The sequence below is a fragment of the Lasioglossum baleicum genome, unplaced genomic scaffold (genome assembly GCF_051020765.1).
Source record: "Lasioglossum baleicum unplaced genomic scaffold, iyLasBale1 scaffold2310, whole genome shotgun sequence".
Taxonomy (NCBI): domain Eukaryota; kingdom Metazoa; phylum Arthropoda; class Insecta; order Hymenoptera; family Halictidae; genus Lasioglossum; species Lasioglossum baleicum.
Genome location: NW_027471369.1, coordinates 17,574 through 26,194, shown reverse-complemented (window position 1 = coordinate 26,194; position 8,621 = coordinate 17,574). Strand labels below are relative to the sequence as shown.

The 8,621-nt window shown below is 33.3% G+C and overlaps 1 pseudogene; it reads left to right on the top strand.

The window, feature by feature from the left end:
* Nucleotides 1-4,879: 4,879 nt before the first annotated feature.
* On the top strand, nucleotides 4,880-8,413 carry LOC143221368 (uncharacterized; annotated as a pseudogene).
* Nucleotides 8,414-8,621: the final 208 nt, after the last annotated feature.

The following is an 8,621-nucleotide window of genomic DNA, read 5'->3' as shown; positions in this document are numbered from 1 at the left end:
TTTATGGAGCATTATTTAGGGAAGGAGATGTTTGGATATGTATGGAAGTTATGGATATGAGTTTGGATAAGTTTTATACAAAAGATATATACGCATGGACATGCCATTCCTGAAGATATTTTAGGAAAAATTGCTTTTGCAGTAAGGCAAAGTCAATTTACCATAAGAAAGGGCTTATTATTTATTATAATATCGAATATGACATCAGATCTAGCAACAGGAAAATTTCTTTATGAATCTTGGGGTTCACTCATTTTGAGCATTTAAAATAAGCTGTAAAAGCTGAAGCATCCAAGTTACCAGCTGGTACATTTTCAGCCAGTTTCGAAGAATTTATCAATAAATGGTAAATTTAATTATTTTTAATATTATCTAATACTTATTACATATAGTTCGATTAATAATTGTCTTTTTTTGTTTTTTAGTTTAATGAAGGATTATACTGCCCGTCCAAATTATAATCAGTTATTGAAACTTGATTTTATTACAGAACATGCCAAAAAGGACATAAATGTTGTTAAATTTGTTGGAGAAATGTTAGATTTACCTGAAATGGAGTAACTAGCACAATATATTTATGTTTTTGACATTGTGACGCCAGCCAAACTCCAGCCGACGCATCACTAGACGCATCGTCCAAACAGCAACCGTAGCAGAATCAGCCAAGGCCAGACGACACGTGACCAGAAACCGCTTACTCAACCATAAAATTATAGTATAAAGACCGAGCACAAACGAATAAAACAGTTCTATATTATACCTCAATTAAAAACGTTTCCGCATTCGTATACCTATCCTGGACATCTACGTTAAATATTTAAACTCGTTCAACACGAAATAAGTATTAATATAAACATAGTTGCTTATAGAAAGGGGTTGAACGGTATTACGCTTATTTTACGAAATAAGTCTTAATATAAGAAACATAGTTTCTTTTGGAAAAGGGGGCTCTTCCACCAAGGTTGAAGACCCGTCCATTTATATTTCAATTTAATACTTGCCACGTATTTCCCCGTGACAACATGGTGTGTTACATGTCTTTTATTATAACTACGTTTTATGTATCGAAGCTATTTGATCACTTCTCTATATCTATCTTTATCAGTTGTATTGTTTATTTATACATATCTCATAAGCATATTGAAGTACAGTGTAAAACAAAATGTGCGTAACTTTTGTCTAAAAAATTAGTTCGTCACAAGTTCACGTTTTTGTTCGTTCAACATTTTACCTATATCTATATATATATATATATATAATTTACATTAATAATATTTCTAGATTAGTAAATATTTTTCAAGCAGAGAGCAAAACCATGTAAATAATAAACAAATATTTTCTCACGGTACAATAGTTGTTTATCATTGTAGCAATATATTAAATAAAATCCGAATTATAAAGACTTACTTGAATAAATTAAATATTCCTATGTAACAATTACAATATATGCAATTATTGTAATAATATTGAAATCATATTTTAGACTAATTGCATCAATATAAATAACACAAACTGTAACTAAAACGATGTTTACTTATAAAGTAATATGAAAGTTACATACCTTATACAATATTCTAATTATAAAAAATGTAATTAATTACATTTGTTAACTTATATAAACTCTAATTATGTAAGAAATATTATTTGATAAATGTAATTGTTAAACATATTGTACAACATAAGCTTCATTGTAAGTATACAATAATTAAATAATTATCTTACTAAAATAGTAGATCAAAATAGTAAAAAGTTAATTTTATATTGTTTTATTGATGTAATAAATATTAATTAATTTCAATTTTGTTGAAGAATTTTCATAGGACACTAAATTTAGAAAATATATTTCTAAGCTAATGAAAGTGTTTATAAAATATTAATTTATATATGATTAACAGATAAATATAGAGATATTATATAAGTATATGTTTTATGTATAGGCACAATAATATATAATGATAAACATAAAATATCTGTTTGGTTCAGAATTTTAATCTTCTTTGCCATTTAATGTTCTAAATTCTTTAAAGTTCTTTTTAAAATGTCACAATATAAATGCAATGGAAGAAACACTCCAACATAATAATATTTATTTGAAGAAAACAAATGTATTTATTAACATATTTTGCATAGATAACGAACGATGCAATAATACAACTACAACATCAGGTAACGACCCGCGAACACCATCACCGGTCATAATAGATCGTATCTCGGATGCATCGTTTGCGTCTATAAATTAATAATACATTATAGATACAATTAAAATTAATATAAGAGAAAAATAAAAGCTATTTATAAAATCAAAGTACTTCTAACGAATTTTTTCATTAATTTAATCTAAACTCAAAATTTATTCAGAATTGAATGCAAACGCATTGCAAACGTTATGAAGTATGAAATTTACGAAAATGTAGTTCATACCTATACTAAACTCTGGGCTATAAATAGAAAATATTTCTTATATAAGTAATTCCGTTAATTCGTGAAAAGATAAGCAAAGCATATTGAATAGAACAATGAATTATTATCATTATCAAAGTAATAAAGTATTCCACTGTTAGTTTTATGTTTGTGATTTTTTTTGTACGAGAGATAAAAAAATAAATATTAAAAATATTTAAAAATTATAAAAATCTTCACACGTTGTTATGCAATGAAAAATGATCTTTTATTTTGAGGAAGATATTAAATAGCGGCAAACGATATACTTACCAATACTACTACTATCATTGTTTTCTATTTATATCAGGCTATCTTTGTTGCTGTAGACTCCACTGCTTGGTGTCGAAGAAGGACAACGCGGAGATGGTGGTTCGCTATCGACTATAACAATGCTATCCAAAAGTTTAGCTCGCCTGTTCGGTAACATTTTTCGATCAGCTGCTGACGTTGAAATAGCACCATTTCACAATAGCCGTGCAATATCTTGTTCTATCGATAGAGGGAGTACTGTGCGTGCGGAAAATTGTTTACACTTAATACACAAATAAGCCACAACCACTCAAAGAAACGTTTATATCGAATCTATTTGAAGAGTTTTTTATCATCAAAAATTAGGAGAAAGCAGGAGTGAAAAGGATCTCGCTAATGAGAAATATATGATAGATGTAAGAATTATATACTAATTACTTTGTATCTATTGGGAACGCAGGCAACGTAAGGAACGAAAACTTTCCCTCGCGGATAATTAATTAATTAGTCGTCAATTAACATGGTCGTATCTCGATAAGCCGAAATTTAAAGGAAAATGTTGCAAGTGTTAGATTATACAGGCTTGAATTTACAGAGACTTTTTGGGATAAAAGGGATTCAAAAATCGAAAATTTGATCAATGACTAGGGAAGCTTTACAGTGGTACAACTTGTGTCCTCTTCTCTTTAACACTAGGTTTACGGACGTTTTTTGTATACCTATCTTTATGGAGACCCGTCATATTTACGAATAAAAAAGACCACTTATTAAAAAAAAAAAAAAAATACCCTGAGTTTAATTTAAAAACTCAGTATCGTATAATTGGAGTAATCCATTCATAAAATTTACGGGTCCCGTAAACCTAGTGTTAATCCTATTTAAGACAATGTAGACCTTTAACAAGAGAAGTTACTCTAATATCTAATCAGTTTTGGAAAACTCTTTAGAGATTAAAAATCATATCCCGGATCTTTTTGTTTCCTAGATATCACTATTCAAACAAAGAGGGAAACTTAAATCTGAGAACGATCGAAATATTACATGCTTTGATAAGTATCATATATTTTATTTAACCTTACCCCGACTTTGTTTGCTTTTATAAAAATTGTAATAAATCGGTAATTAAAATAGTTATATTACAATGTAACTTATATCTAATTATAGTATAATTTGGAAAGAATTTTCCGATGTGCTCAGATCTCCTGCTGGACAAGAAAGTTCAGGGTGACGGAGAATACGCGGCAACGTAGCAACTACGTGAGCCGAGATGCACGGCATGAATAGCACCGACGTTGATGTGCCGGCTCGATGTTAGGTTCTAGAGGGGAAAGGAACAGGGTAAAAGTTTCTACGATAGTGGGAATGGACAGAAAACGTTAAAACGGAAGGGGGACGTGATATATTCTGCATGAGTGGTCGTCGGTGTGGGTAATATAACCGAGTTACTGTTTACGGAGAGTTTTTAGAAATTTCATTAGCACATCTAGTTTACCGGTTAAATTCGAAGCGCGGCAAATTGAATCGTCCAATCGTGATAATCGAACCACCATACGTTAACTATACGTTGTCTAACATATGCTTCATGAAAATCGAACTAACGGGAATACCTTATCTTGGAAATGTGAATACTCCAAACACTTTACAATTTATCAAACGTATAGATAATGCATCATTAATGTCTTGGTATGAAACTTTTTGCGCGCGAATTGATTTAAATTCCGCGTTTTACTCCGCGGCGTAAAATATTCAGAAACCCTCACTACGATATATTATTACACAGCATAGTGCTGATTTCACGAAATGTTCATATACGAGAAACTAGTTCTTATATATTTCTATAATCAACTGATAAAGGTATATCCGAAGATAAAAAACGGAAATAGAGAGAACGAATTGCGTGGCTCGAAAATCTTCAATTTGAAGATTCTCGAGAAACGTCGTACGTAGTGCGGCGCTTTGCAGACGGTAAAATCGTAGAGGGGATGACACCTCCTGCCCTGCGCCGCTGCACACAACGTCGTGGGCTATGTGGGACAATGATCGTTGGAGTGTGTGTGCGTCGGTGGAACTACGCGCAGCCTGCCCAGTAAATACGAAGCTTCCATTCTTCTGTGCGTGTCGAAGGAATGCGTAGTAAAGGAAGAAAAGATTCGTCTCCTTAGCATCTCGTATCACCGGCCTGTCCATCATGGCGTTGAGTATTGGTGTTAACCTAAGACTGACGGAACACTGTAGTCGGGACGGTCGTATATACATGGAGGACAGGTTAAGCGTGGCCTTTCAATCGACACTGAATGACAAAGATTTGGAATATGCCTTCTTCGGGATATTTGACGGCCACGGTGGCGGCGAAGCGGCTACTTTTGCGAAAGAACATTTAATGAAAATTATCGTGGAACAGAAGAATTTCTGGAGTGATCGTGACGACGATGTGCTTCGAGCTATCAAAGACGGATACGTGAACACGCACTATGCAATGTGGCGGGAGCTTGGTAAAAATCATATTTACATTTTCTACTCCGTTATTTTTGTTATTTTATCGGTTCTTATAGAATTTCTATAAAACCTGAACAATTCTCGAGTCCATTTATCCAAAAATCTAGCATATTTAGCATTTTTTAAAGAATTTATCTCATTCTCTCGCGTATTTCTCCCACCACCTGTGCCCGATTAGATTAGAATTTAGGTTTTATAATCCGAACTAACCTGAAAATTCGAATTCGAAGAAAAAGTTGTTGAGAGAAAATTTTCTATATTGTTAGTTTTTTTATGATCAATTAGTTTATTATCAAATGAAGAATCATAAAAACTGATTTACCAAATCAATTTCGAAAAAAATATAAATGTTAATGAAGATCTACTTTTATGATAGACAAATGGCCAAGAAATGCATCTGGATTTCCATCTACATCTGGGACCACAGCTAGTATAGCTTTCATTCGTAAAGGCAAGATTTACTTAGGCCATGTAGGAGATTCTGGTATAATACTGGGATATCAAGTAGAGGGTGATCCACAGTGGCATGCCGCAGTTTTAACTAAGGATCATAAACCAGAAAGTGGGCCCGAAATGACGAGGATAGGTGAGGCTGGTGGTAAAGTCGTTAGTAGGTCTGGGGTTACTAGAGTTATTTGGAACAGACCTCGTATAGGACACAAAGGACCAGTTCTCAATCGACTCGCACAGATAAAATTCCTTTTCTTGCTGTTGTTAGATCTTTAGGTATATCACTATTAATATATTAAAAGAAACCCATAAAGGTATATAAATCATTAGTTGATTAAAAATCTTGTGTTTCATGGGTGATCTTTGGAGTTATAATTCTGAATTGAACACATTTGTTGTATCTCCAGAACCAGATGTTAAAGTAGTTGCAATTGATGTTGAATCACATCGTTGTCTTATTTTTGGAACAGATGGTTTATGGAATATCATAACACCTCATGATGCAGTAGCTATTGTTCAGGCTGCAGATAGACAGAATGAGGAACATCTTATTGCTTCTCAACAAACATGTAATGAGGTATGTTTAGCATATTAATTACAGTAAAATGTTAGATATCTATGAAGATATAGTTTTAATGGCTATTTTAGACAGCAAGCTGACAATGTTCAACTATGGATAAACCCTTCAAAAAATCTGGTAGATAGAGCATTGAAAAAATGCTTATCAAAACGACTATGTGCAGATAATACAAGCGTGATTACATTAATGCTAGATCCAACAGGCCAATCTCGTAGTGAGGTATGCGTTATTAAAAATAGTAAAAAATAATCTTAAAAGATTCAGAATAGATGTTATAAAATGAGATTGATTTTTCTTATGGAAATATTAATAAAAATTATCTGTTATTAAATAAACACTTGTCTTCTTTTAAAAGGTTTTGCTGAGCCAGACGGAATGTGTTGTAACACATAATATTATTTATACACCTGCACCTACAATTGTTGATATTCCAGAAAAACATAATTGTAATCCTGGTCCTCCAAGCATATCAAGACCTTTCCCGATAATAACTCATAATACTGACCTCAGAAAACCAACTATCTCTGATGAGGTTAAGGAAAATAAAAAGGAATCAAATTCGGAAGATATATCACTTGTAGAAAAAATAGAAGAAAATCACAATCAAAAGAATGAAATACGAACGAATATCAAGGAAGATTCTGTAGAAGAAAATCTTCAAGTTGCAGAAACATCAAGTAGTGAAATATTTGAAAAAAGTATAGAAGTAGATAATATCGATCTTGATACAATATCAACTAAAAGTGTTAAAGAACAAGCAAAAACGACAAATGTACCGCACGATATACTAATTCAAGAAAAGAATTCGATATCCGAACAGTCACCTGAACCAGAAAATAATGTGATACACCATAGTGCATTTTCTAGTGAATGTGATGATACACACACTTCCACAGTTGTTACTAGTAACACAGAGAGCAATGATGTTATGTCGGGTAATAATGTGCGTAGTAAAAACGAAGTAAAAACTAATGTATTAAATGGATCACGCTATAAACAGCCCATATTGTTCTCTGCTTCAAGGAAAGAAGTCAGAAGTGCGAGAAGGCACAGTTTAATTGCACATTTACGAAATACTCTCGTGGATGCGGGTTCGTTAGAATCGAAAACATATATAAACTCTAGGCTTAAGTTGCCTAGTACAAAAGTGTCTGCGACGGGGAATGCGGCAGAGGAAGATGTGAGTAACTCTGCAAATAAAACGAGCGGTAGTGCTGTTGGTACTAAACGAAGACACATTGCAATATCATAGAGTGTAGTTAATTCGGTCGAAGAATCGTGTATATTACAAGAGCCATGCATTAAAAGCACACGTTTGGAGGATCGTCCGATCCCGGTTAACGAGAATAACCCAGCGGATCAGGCTAAAAAAGATACAAATAATAGTTTTGGTTGGCCTACCGCGGAATCCAACATTAAACGTGCTACGGCTGGTGCTACCACTGTACCTTTACAGGAAAGACTACCTTCGCTTAATAATTTCCAAAGAAATTTGGGAAAGAAAGCTACACCAGTGAAGGCTATCAGAAGACCGTCTATTAAAGGTCTATTGAAACCATTTTGGGCTGCTAGTCTTGGTGCAGGAGAGTGGGATGAAGGAAGAAGTAATCGTTCGAGTAATTGCAACGCGTAGAGGATAAATCGAACTATGTCTATTATAGATTCATCGGATAGTACAACTGTTCCGCAACGTTGGCTCAGGTCGGTTTTTTTATCATTTAATATTTTTTTTCGCGCGTAATGAGTTTATATTTACACACGGTATTTTCGCAATTTCTTACATGGTATTTATATCTTTTTTATTCCAGGTCGGATACACTTTGAAACACTACACACGCGGCGATACTTGTAAAAACACTGCATTCACGTAATGTAGACATAACTGGTCACACGATATCTGCACAATTAGTACATCAGTATGGAATGGTAAAGCAAAGTCGGCTTTCATTGCCGAGTAAATTGGAGCAGCCTAGTAATAATGGATTTCTACAATCAAGTAGAACAAGGTCTTCCTCCTTGACGTCCAATATAAAGCAAACTAACAGTAATACTGGGAATGAAGCTTGCTCTACGATTAGTCCTACAAATACGGGATGTAATTCTAGTTCCGTAATGGCTAAGAGAGTTAAATCACCTTATAATCCAAGTGCTAGATCGTTAAGCACGCGATCTCGTATGAAGCGCCTTGGAAAATGAGTTAAGCTAACGTACATTAATTATATTACTTGTTACATTACACAGGGTATTATTTCTTACCCTTATCAAGTTTTTATTTACATCGCGTCTTGCTTTTCATTTTTGCGGGAAGATATAGCTAGTTGGGAAAGAATCTATTCTCGTTTGTACTATTGCATTTATATCTTGAAACTTAAAGATATTGTAGGCAAGCTCTTATCTCAATTTT